The sequence below is a fragment of the Schistocerca nitens genome, chromosome 1 (genome assembly GCF_023898315.1).
Source record: "Schistocerca nitens isolate TAMUIC-IGC-003100 chromosome 1, iqSchNite1.1, whole genome shotgun sequence".
Lineage (NCBI taxonomy): Eukaryota > Metazoa > Arthropoda > Insecta > Orthoptera > Acrididae > Schistocerca > Schistocerca nitens.
Window position 1 is genome coordinate 537,918,822 of NC_064614.1, and position 12,338 is coordinate 537,931,159.

General features: G+C 41.2%; 1 protein-coding gene across 1 annotated transcript in view; it reads right to left on the minus strand.

The window, feature by feature from the left end:
• The window catches only part of LOC126253597 (uncharacterized), a 323,092-nt gene extending 312,740 nt beyond the window's left edge, over window positions 1-10,352 (minus strand). The window contains exon 1 of the mRNA XM_049955071.1: window positions 10,275-10,352. The gene's annotated coding sequence lies outside the window, so the exon portion shown is untranslated. The remainder of the gene's footprint in view (window positions 1-10,274) is intronic.
• Between the last annotated feature and the right edge of the window lie 1,986 nt (window positions 10,353-12,338).

Here is a 12,338-nt window from a genome sequence, read left to right on the forward strand (position 1 = left end):
CTGTAATGATCTTAGGTGATTTTTTTAATGATTGTAGATGGAACATTTGTATAAAAATATGTTCCAGTTTTGAAAATATACTTTGAACAATTGGCTTATTTTTATGGACTAAAATAACTAATTTTGAAATAGTCGCTGTTGTAATAAAAAACTGATCATTTAATAATTACCATGCAAAATAACAATTGTAAACTTCATTAATACAGCGGAATATAACCAACCAAACACTGCGGTGCACTGCTACATTGACTTGCTATATTTTTATAGTGAAGTACAATAGTTGGTAGCACTTACACATGATAAAAAAATTGAACATTTACAAATGTGTACATGAGGTTTCCACTGGGGAAAATATTTGTGTTGCAACTAAGAGCCAGCAAAATTTAATGTACACAGTTGTAGCCAGCTGGTACGAAAGGATTAATTAACCACTCATCTTGGAAACAATAAGATGAATGTATTGCCATGTGTTCAAAAGGGTCTAACAAAGACGTCTTTTTAAACGATATGTGGATTTTAATACTTGACTATGTAACTGACTAATTGATTTTACCAGTAATGTACCACGTACTTGAGTCGACATAGCGCGACATTCTGAAGAACACGCTACCGTGTATTCCTGGGGTATGGTATCAGCAATTTCGCTAGTGAGAACACTCATCTTCCAAATCAGAGAATGTGTTCGTTGATATCCAGTAAGCTCAAGTGCGAATCCGGGCTTCGGTTCTGGGCGGGTGGGCGGGGGCGAGGGGGAGTGCAGTCCGTCTCCCTCCGCTCAAATGAGTCCCATTTTTAACATGACTACGATTTTAATTATAACAATAAAATATAAAAAAGTTTTAATATAATAAGAATGCAAAAATTTTTGATTACGGTAAAATATACAGTATATTTTCAGGCAATAATAATAATTTTTTTGCATCAGTGAATAGTACATTGTTTTAGTATAACGTCCAAGAAATTGCAATTCAAAAAATATAATCATTGAAAAGCAAGATTCCGAAAATTTGAGGAATACATGTCTCACGCATTAATTTGAGAACTACACCGTCCGCCCAAATAGTTCCGAGACTGATTTTAATTCTGGCGTATAAGTAACTTCATCGCACGAATTACGATTGCAGTTTGAACTAACAACTATGTGCAACACATATGCATTCGACCATTCAGTGGTGAGCAGGCAGTATTAAGTTGTGAACGTGCGGCCGTAGTGAGTCAGAGATCACAGTGGAGCAACATCTCAAAATCAAGACATTCTCCAGAATGTCTTAAAGAAGAGAAAAGTGTGTGCAAAGTTGGTCCTGCACAGCTTGACTCCTAAACAAAAGCAGCTACCCGTTGACGCCAGCCGCGACTTGATTGATATGTAAAACACGGACAGTCCTTTTCTGGAAAAAAAAAATCGTAACGAGTGACGAGACTTGATGTCATCAATACAAAACTACTACAAAACGATATAAAGTTTAGAAATTCACATGAAGAGTCAATGCTTTAACGTCATTCAAGCCTATGTGATGTACAAAGAAGGACTTTTGTGACGGTTTGGCTCTGAGCACTATGGGACTTATCTTCCGGGGTCATCAGTCCCTTAGAACTTAGAACTACTTAAACCTAACTAACATAAGGACATCACACATATCCATGCCCGAGGCAGGATTCGAACCTGCGACCGTAGCTGTCGCACGGTTCCAGACTGTAGCGCCTAGAACCGCTCGGCCATTCCGGCCGGGCACTGTGACGGTTTCACATGGTTGTATGTACATTCTGTGGTGTTCGAGGTGGGGTGGGGGTGGGGGACTGTATAGGACACATGAAGCATTACAGCCACCATCTTTAAGTTTTCCCAAGTTTTTACTTATCTTGTGTGGATATTTGTTGGACTGACGAGATATAATAACAACAAACACAATTTCATTATTTCCATAATATAAAACGAAGTGTGCACATACAATCATCAGTAATGACTAATCACTACGACTGTAAGTTCTGGTCTGCAAGCTACAGCTGTGCGAGTGTGTAAACGAGGGGAATCCCCTTTGTTTTAGTCGTTTATGTCTGCCTATGTCCGGGACGTCGGTTTTTCATTTTTTCTCTTTTTTTCGGTTGATCTTTTCCTCTCTGTTTGCCCTCATTCAGCTCTCTGTGGCTCTAGGTCAGCTTGTGCTTATGCGACTTTTTCTGGCTGGTTTGTTACCGGCGAGGCCGCAAGACCATCCAAGCGAGTAGGACCTCTCAGCAAGCAACTGGACAGCATCCTATTAAACGTGGCTTGTAATTTCTAGAAATCCTTGTCGTTTAACGAGCTCTTAGTTTTCTCTTTACTTCATTTTTCGCAAGAAACTAATGTTGTCTGAGAATGATTGGATAAAGAATGATAGAAATGAACAAGGAGGTGTAAATTTGTGTTATCAACTAGGAGAAGGCTTTCGATAGAGTCAGCTGGCGTTTACTCTGAAAAATTTAAAAGACGTTGGTACAGACTGGGAAGATAAAAGGTTAATAAAGGGAAGGTACGCAAGGCAAAAAGTTACTGGGTAGGGAATGAGGAGACGGTAGAGATGAGCACTGGAAGAGGTGCAAGATAAGAACGCTTGCTGTCACCTAAGTCACTCAAGATGTATAGAGAAGAAGTGATAGGTAAGGCCACAGAGGATGCAAGAAGCATTGTAATTGGAGGAGAGAGTATAAAGACTAAAAAATACGAGGGTAATCGAGCAGTGCTGGTGGGATCAGAAAAGGAGGTACCGAAGATGATGGAGATATTGCAAGAATGGGAGATCAGTATGGAATCAAGGTAAATACAGGAATGACGCAAGTTATCAGAATAAACAAGAAGGAAGCTCCAGTTAACACATTCTTGGACTGAAAAAAGATAGACCAAGTAGATTCCTTTCTTTACCTAGGAAGTTTAATAACGTGAAACGGAAACTGTACAGAACAAATGAGGAGGAGCATTTGAAAAGATGAAGCAGATACTAAATTTGTACTGTGTCATTTCTGAAAGCGCACATTATTTTTTTGTTGCCTTTTCTTTTTGAAATAGGCATTTGGAAACGTCTTAATATCCAGAAAAATGTTAAATCGAATGTTCATAAAATTTGTGTAATGTATGTTCCGTAACTATGTTGTAGATTTCATAATGTCGGGAAGCTGTACGTGCATGCACGTGAGTCGCTGCGGTGCGCTACAACCTGTCGCCCTCGCTGTCCAGAGACGTTACAGCCAACCGTCGTAGCTGGCCGCCGAGAGTGCAGCCGACGGCCTGCGCCAACAATCTTTAAATTGTTAGGAGGGACAGTGGCACTGCATTTTTGTTAAATTTAATGGTTCTCATCCTTTTTATATCTAAGAAATAGGCAGTGCCGTTTTAACAGAACGAGAAGTCGGTTCGTGTCGTGGCGGGAACAGTCTTGGATACTAGTTGCCGGGAGCGAACCAATGCGGGCGATGACTCGTAAAGATAAAAGACTACCGGATACATTATATATTTTCGAATTTTCTGTCACAATGAATTTCAGTAGGATTTGGTTCGCTAGTTTCGTGGTTAACAAATTAGAATTTGCTTAACAGTACAAGTTATGGAGGGAGTCCTTTGATTGCGAGTTATAGTTTGCCGGGCTTGCAAATATTTGCAGTTATTTAATGGTAGGGAAGTATTTTAATGGGTTGTGAGGGACAAGAATTGGTGACTGTGGCTGAGAGTTTTGTTTGATGATAGCAGATTAGGATCCGTACGCTTCCGCAGTGTAAATGTACTGTTTCTGTAGGTACACTCAGAGGGAATTGAGTTGTGGCTATTTTGTTGTTTGCCAGGCTATTAGAGGATAGAGTTGTGGCTGTTTATTGATGGTGGATTGCTTCATTTGGGCCTTGAGCAGATAATTATTCCGGAGCGTTTTATTTATTGTGACAGAGCCTTGTATGTGCATACGGAAATTTATCTTGTTCCCACAGTGACAATTGCCCCCGTGCTTTAGTGAAAATCTGACCTGGCATTGTTAAACACAGACCACAAATATTGAAGGAACCATTATAAAAAGGCAAACATACAGTAAAGATATTCTTATCATTAAATGTACTGAGTGACCATTTCACCTACCGTAGTGAGTTTAGTGGAACGCGTGTCGCCTACACCTGAAGAGTCAGTGAATTTTAATCTGAATGTTTAATTGTATGGATTAAAGTGGTGGTTGCACCTAGGTTTTTTGTTTATCCTTTTTGTCATAATTTCTGTCTGTTACAGGGAATTCAAGCTTTTGCTGGCACTCGTACACCTACGACGAATTGGCTTATTGATTTTGAAATAAAAGAAAACATAATAAAAGCAAGGTATCGTAAAAAAATTAGTTCCCGAGTTATAATTTAAGACAAATCACTCTTAAATGGACTATATTTTGAAACCAAGATTTAAAGTCGCAAGAAAATAATAACTGGAAAAATGTCATGCCAAGGGAAGCAAAGGTATTGAATATTTCCTAGGTAGTCGTAATTGCGATATATTGACCCACAGCATTTAATTATATTACCGCTATATGGTTGGAAAGGAAAAGATAACAAGCAATAAAAGAAATTAATTAAGAAGCACAGATTCAAACATTTTATTCAAATCATTAATATTAGAAGCAATCAACGTAGACTAAATATATACAAAGATTAGTAAAAGCTGACCTGACTTGTAATATTATCTCTGATACTCTTTCAAACGAATGGAGGTAAAAAAAAGGTTCAAAAAATGGTTCAAATGGCTCTGAGCACTATGGGACTCAACTGCTGAGGTCATTAGTCCCCTAGAACTTAGAACGAGTTAAACCTAACTAACCTAAGGACATCACAAACATCCATGCCCGAGGCAGGATTCGAACCTGCGACCGTAGCGGTCTTGCGGTTCCAGACTGCAGCGCCTTTAACCGCACGGCCACTTCGGCCGGCGTAAAAAAAAAAAAAAAGAAAAGGGGGGGGGGTGTGTCATTACGTCATTACGTCACAAACTTGAAGCGGATGTCCGCCATCTTAACTAGCCCAAAACATTAGGTTCACCGTATTCGTACCTCCATAGTTCACCGCGGTGATATTTCCCCCTGACGTCGCTCTAACGTGTCCGTGGCCAGTTTGGACAATGTTGATTGTGTGGAGACGTAGTTGTTTCACCAAAAATGTCAGATTGGATTGTTTACGTGTGTACTAATCGACCCGAAGATAATCTGAACTTTAAAGGAATCAGATTTCATTCGTAAGTGGAGCAATTCAAACAATTTTTTCTTTCGTACACATGAATTAATATTGCACTGTTTACTTTTACTGTAATTGTTTTCTATCTGACTTTAGATTTCCTTTACTTTTCTTAATTTCTGTTCTTTCTATTCCGTCCTGCGTTTTTCATTGTCTTCCAAGTCGCAGTAGCTCTGACATCCAAGCCACACTGTTTCAATGGTCTTGCCCCCGCACAACACACGGCTACATAACCGCGCTGATTGCTGGGGCAGCATCAGATGCTCTAAATTCCTCTCGTCGATAATTATTATTCACTGGTTCCATTCCCTCCCCCTTTAAGAAAGATTCTGGCTAGAACAGGCAGCGCGTTTGGGTGAGTTTTATATGTTTGTGTGACTGTGTGTGAGTGCTGTGCTTCCATTCTGAAGAAGGCTTTGGCCGAAAATTTTATGAACACATTTTTCGTCGTTCCTACCTTGTGCCCGGCATGTGAGTTGCAATTTATCCGTTTCACAGAATAGTTATTCCCTCATGAAATTTGTTGTAAATAATCCACTGCACTTCAACAGGTACGACAATGTACATAATGACAATACCAGAAGAAAAAATGACATTCATTATTCAACAGCAAGATTGTATGTAGCACAAACAGGGGTTCACAATGCTGCAACCAAAAGTTTTGATTTCTTACCCACTGATATAAAATGCCTGACAGACAGCAAAGTAAAATTTGAAACTAAAATGAAAGCGTTTCTCTTTCATAACTCTCCCTATTCTGCGGAAGATTATCTATTACTGTAATGCGTAAATGGTGATGGGTAGGAATTACTGACTAACATCTACCTGTCTTTAATTAAAAAACGAAAAAACTAACAAGTGATCGGCATGGAGGCATACTTACAAACAAACAAACAATTGGTTTCAATATATAATGACTCGTTCCATATCATAACTATTTATCGTGCAAATGATACTGAAACTAAAACACAAACCTCCAGATGTCAGACACTCAGATCGGTACCAAATGTTGAATCTCGATAGAATATCAACCAAAACTCCAATTTAGTTCGGGTTCGTACTATGTGCTGTCATCCATAAGTATTATGTCTGGAGTGTAGTGTTATACAGAAGTAAATCATGATAGTTAAAAAGAAAGATATTTAGAAGGTCTGAAATATCCCTTAGGGGAAGAATGCTTAAGGTGAAGTGGACAGACAGACTTAAGAATGAAGATGTAACGAAGAAAATAGTAGAAGAAATTAGGTAATTGAAAGTGATCAGAAAGAAGAAAAAAACTAGGCTGGGACATATAATACGTAGGAAGAGAACTGGAATGATGGATGGCATTAGAAGAGGATGAACATACAAACAGACGAAGGAAGATGGTCAGAATAGGGCATGATGGGGAGCCTCCACTCCAAACATGTCAGAAGACAGAGACATTAAAGAAGAAGAACACTGATTTGTCTCGCGGTAGAGGAGATGTTAATAAAACTCGGGCTTAGCCTGACCGCGGAGGTCGCTGTAAGGGGAGTTTGTTGCGGGCGTCCCTGCGGCAGCTCCAAGGTCGGCGCGTGGCCAGCCGCTGCTTTCACCTCAAGACACGGCTGGGCCCACAACCAGCCTCCAGGCGCCGCACGGCAACTTTCTTTCTACGGTTAGCAAGCGTACACATTGTTTGTCCATTGATCACGTTACCGACATCCAAGTAAAACTTGGATGGCCAATATGGATTCCCAGATTCTAGTTTCCACTATCGTAACTTGAGGAAGGAAGCTGTCTTTTTCCATCCTCTTATGAAACGAATGGATCGTGTCACATGAAATCTATTTATTGCAGAAAACTTGTCGTGGACGCCACACTGCTTTATTAGTCACAGACCTGCATTTGATTGTACAGCCCTTCTTTTCTCCGGTATGAGAACTGGCTAATAAGCCACTCCGCTTGCATGCCTAACAATTTAACGTTACACGAGACCACGCGCACCACAAGATTTTTTTTTTCCATTTTAGCACACCTGAGGCAGATCTGCGGCTCACCGATTATGATCATCTCTTGTAAAACAGTAGTACAGTTTTGGATGTAGCAAATGCTGATCTACTATGATGTGTCTCTCAAGTGGTTTCGAGAAATAAAGGCTCAGAGGTTTGTTAGTATGTTGAATATCACACCAGAACGCTGAGTACTTGTGTTACCGAACCGGCTAAGGCTTTGGACCAGAAGTTCGTATTCTGTTCAGGTCTCTTAATTTTATCTGATCTTCCACTCAACACATTTTTCTTCGGAAAGGAATACTAATAGTAGTGATAATCGTAGTGATACATGCGTGGCGAGATATAATCGAGGTATACTAAGGAACTGTGATGGAAAGAAGACATTGTATCGATAAATTCGTGCACTTATTTAAAAGTTATCGCAGAGAAATTGTTACGCATATAATTTTTCGTCATTAAGGATAGGTCGACATTTTTCAGGGTGACTCTATCAAGGAAACGACGAAAAACAAAGCAGAAACTTGACTAAGCAATTATTATTATTAATGGTGAAAAATACATCTCAATAATATTTTAAAAGGACGACCGCTCAGAAATAACATTTGACACAAACCACTTCGTTTTTAACACAGGTACGAATACATTTTCTTCTGGCCCTGCAACGATATCAAACCATTCTGCAGTCGCTTTAGAAATTTTTGACTTGCTGATGACAGTGAACATCACTGGGCAGGAATAGTTTTGTACAACTTCACCACAAAATTCGCTGAATGTATCGACAGATAAATGTTGATATCATAATGATTTCGTACTACATCTCGATTACACATCGCAGCAAATATAACACTACCAATATCATCATTACTGCCAAAGGCCTTGCCGCGGAGGTAACACCGGTTACGGTCAGATCACCGAAGTTAAGCGCTGTTGAGGTGGGCTAGCACTTGGATGGGTGACCATCCGGTCTGGAGAGCGCTGTTGGTTCAAATGGCTCTGAGCACTATGGGACTCAACTGCTGTGGTCATCAGTCCCCTAGAACTTAGAACTACTTAAACCTAACTAACCTAAGGACATCACACACATCCATGCCCGAGGCAGGATTCGAACCTGCGACCGTAGCAGTCGCACGGTTCCGGACTGCGCGCCTAGAACCGCGAGGCCACCGCGGCCGGCAGCGCTGTTGACAAGCGGGGTGCACTCAGCCCTTAAGAGGCAAACTCAGCAGCTACTTGATTGAGAAGTGGCGGCTCCGGTCTCGTAAACTGACATACGGTCGTGAGAGCGATGTGCTGACCACATGCCCCTCCATATCAGCTTCCACTGACGCCTGTGGTCTGACAATGACACGGCGGCCAGTCGGTGCCGTTGGGCCTTCCAAGGTCTGTTCGGACGGAGTTTAACTTTTTAATATCATCATCATTTTATTATTTATAGTTTCCGAAGAAACATGACTCTTTGTACCGACACAAGTGTTCGGTGGAAGACCAGAAAAAAAATAAAATGTCGAGAATCGAAGGCCGTAGGGAAAATCACTAGCCGGTCCCCTAAACCGGTTGCGCTAGAGCTGTTCCTCATCATTTCGTATGTGGCATTCAGCAGGTTCGTAAAACATTCAACCACGGTTTCTCGAGAAGTGTATCGCACTAAAGCAGCATTTGCTAACTCTGTGTATCACAATCGTGCGGAAGATGAACAGAATTAGTCACCCATTGGATGTATTCTTCCATTGTCAAATGGCTCTGAGCACTATGGGACTTAACATCTGAGGTCATCAGTCCCCTAGAACTGAAGCGCCTAGAACCGCAGCCGGCTCTTTCATTGTCAGTGGTCCTTACAGAGTTCATCACTAGTACTTGGTAAGTAAGCGGAGAAGAGGCGGTATCGTAATCGTCTTGAGTACTGAACTATGCAGCAATGTTCTTGATTATATTCTAAATACACACATGGCATGTGTCACTGTCGATGCCGCTTCGTCCGTCTGTTTGGTGTGTCAGTTGAGTTCATTTCAGAAGCCTTCGTCGAACTCCTATGCGAGATACAGATGCGCACTTGACGTCACACAATGGGGCAAGAAGAGGAGCCACACCTTGGTATTTCTATGTATCCCAGGATACCCATGGAAATGGCTCATATATTTTGTGTCCAAAGTAATGGCTAATTATGCAAATCTAACGAAATTCCACGAATACCTTTAAGACCGGCCAGAGATCCAGCTAGTAATATTTGATTACTGTATAACTACTAACCAACTGAGACGGCACGATGTGACGAAAAGGAAGATTATGTACTTTTGAATTGCATCGTCACATTATTTTTACTGCACGCAGCGGTTAGTTGGAGATATAGCGTATTCGTTCCCCGACGACAGGTGATACTGTGGGCGATTTAAGCACCTTACGCTGTCAGCATCTATAAATGCTGGAGTGGACGTCTTCACATAACAGTTATTGCAGCAAGTACGTTTCGTAGGCCCATTGCAAAGAAATTTGAAAACTATTGCTAACAATACGAAATATGATAATAAGTTATTTAATAAGAAATTTCGTGTTGAGTATAAAAAAGTATCTAAAAATGAACTGGAAACAATAAACCGTGATAGCTGATTGCTAGACTTTTACTCGCGTTGATAAACAAACGCGGACGTGAAAAGCATTAACTTTTGATAGATTACAAGTAGGTGAAAAGTTATTTTGTTCTTATTTGACATTCAGCGCAACACTACCAGGTAGATAATTCTATCCGGCTTGCCTTCAGTAACGATGTGAAATACATCACGTCTAACTAACTACACGAGTGAGTTCTCGAAAAACGAAAGACGGTCGTCACCCTGCTACCTGTACGTAATTGAACACTTAATTTCTGATTTTATTGAGCCTATGTGTTTGAATCTGGTTGCACCTTGAAGTCGTATAAATGTAATGAAGCATACTTTTACTGCTAACAGGTTCGTTTGCTCACATCGAAACATTATCAAAATTACAAACAGTATAAATGATGATGAAGAATATAAAGCTGTTACGCCATTACAGTTCACCCTTCTCACACGCCGAGTGGCTGTAACCACCTACCTAGTGTCGTCTACGTCCCTTCCGTGCTCCCTCCGGACAGCACCTGCTCAACGTGCCTGTGATGTAACGAGTCGCCGGTACTAGTCGTGTTATGTCCACCACGCTCACGGCAATGCGGCCTTCAGTGTTTAGGAGGGGACGGGGACCGTGGGGGGCAGAGAGAAGCAGGTGGGGGGAGGTAGCGTATTGAGTGAATGGACGTGGCATTTCATTAAATCCCAAAAGAACTCACTAGCGCCTTACAAACAGCTGTTCATATTTGTGACCGGCAATACATACAGTATTTAATATTCCATAGTTTCCCTGAATCAGTTGAGGTGAAGGTCGTTATGCTTCATTAAACAAGACATCGGCTGTATTTTTTTTTTCCCACACGCTTTTCTGCTGTGGCTCTAACGACTTTGCAGTCGACGCAATACTGAACTGTAAATTTCAGATTTTTCAAACTCGCACATGCACATTTATAGGTAAGTAAAAACAGTGATTCAACAGAAGAACTGATAAAAATTGATCAACCGTCCATCTGGCCTCGTCGCTGACCTAGGTCAGCCGGTTTCAGGCCTGAGAGGCCAGTGATGTGAGGCAGTGAATGTTCGTTAAATTAGATAGCTTGGCGATCAGAGATCTACTACCAGGACACTATGTTGCAGCACCAGCTGCTCCTCCGCGCAGTATACAGTTGTTGTTGTGGTATTCAGTCCTCAGACTGGTTTGATGCAGCTCTCCATGCTACTCTATCCTGTGCAAGCTGCTTCCTCTCCCAGTACCTACTGCAACCTACATCCTTCTGAATCTGCTTAGTGTATTCATCTCTTGGTCTCCCTCTACGACTTTTACCCTCCACGCTGCCCTCCAGTACTAAATTGGTGAGCCCTTGATGCCTCAGAATGTGTCCTACCAACCGATCCCTTCTTCTAGTCAAGTTGTGCCACAAACTGCTCTTCTCCACAATCCTATTCAATACATCCTCATTAGTGATGTGATCTACCCATCTGATCTTCAGCATTCTTCTGTAGCACCACATTTCGAAAGCATACAGTATGTTGGAGTAAATAAACGACAGATGTGGTCTTCGTAGTGTGCAGGGACTGACACAGAGAAACAGATCATTTACAGGGGCGTCCAACTCCACACGTTCTGCGTGAACATATGGCACCATAAGGATTGCGAAATACTTATGGACCTTGCATTTTCGACTTTTTTAACCCTTGTCATTTTTTCCTTTCTTTCAAGGCTGTTTGTTTCTTTGCCTATGCGTTTCGCTTCTTTTATGTATGAAGCTTCTTCAGTGGCCTGTAACATATGTTTGTCGGCCGCTGTGGCCGAGCGGTTCTAAGCGCTTCAGTCCGGAACCGCGCGACTGCTACGGTCGCAGGTTCGAATCCTGCCTCGGGCATGGATGTGAGTGATGCCCTTAGGTTAGTTAGGTTTAAGTAGTTCTAAGTTCTAGGGACTGATGACCTCAGATGTTGTCTCATAGTGCTCAGAGCCATTTGAACCATTTTTGTAACATATGTTTATTTTTATGTACATAATAAATGCACTATATAGTAGTTACAAGTATGTTACTATTTTACGGTTTCCCTTGTTTGTCTCTAGTTTTTTTAGGTTAGAAATAACACGAAACTTGTGATGAAAAAACTGTTTCTGACCTAAAAAACAAGAGAAAAACACGAGAAAACGTAACACAGGTACATAATGGTAACAGCTACATAATGCTTTCATTATGTATATGAAAACAAACATGTAATGCAGCCACTGAAGATGCTTCATAGATAAAAGAAGCGAGACGCGTAGAGCAAAAAACAAACGGGCTTTAATTTACAGGATATAGGCAAAATAATGTCAACAGTGGTAGTAATGGGATGGTTGTGTTTGACAGTTAACAAAGCAGGTAAGGCACATGTCTCTCTATATTGTGCGTGTCCAGTACGGACTAGGCATCAGTACAGGTTGTTTACGAGTAGTGCTCACTTCGTATTTGCATTCCAAGTCTGAGCTTGACGTGCAATGAAAGACCTACCAGAGTCCCAAAAAGGGCAGATTGTGGGGGCCCGATTAACT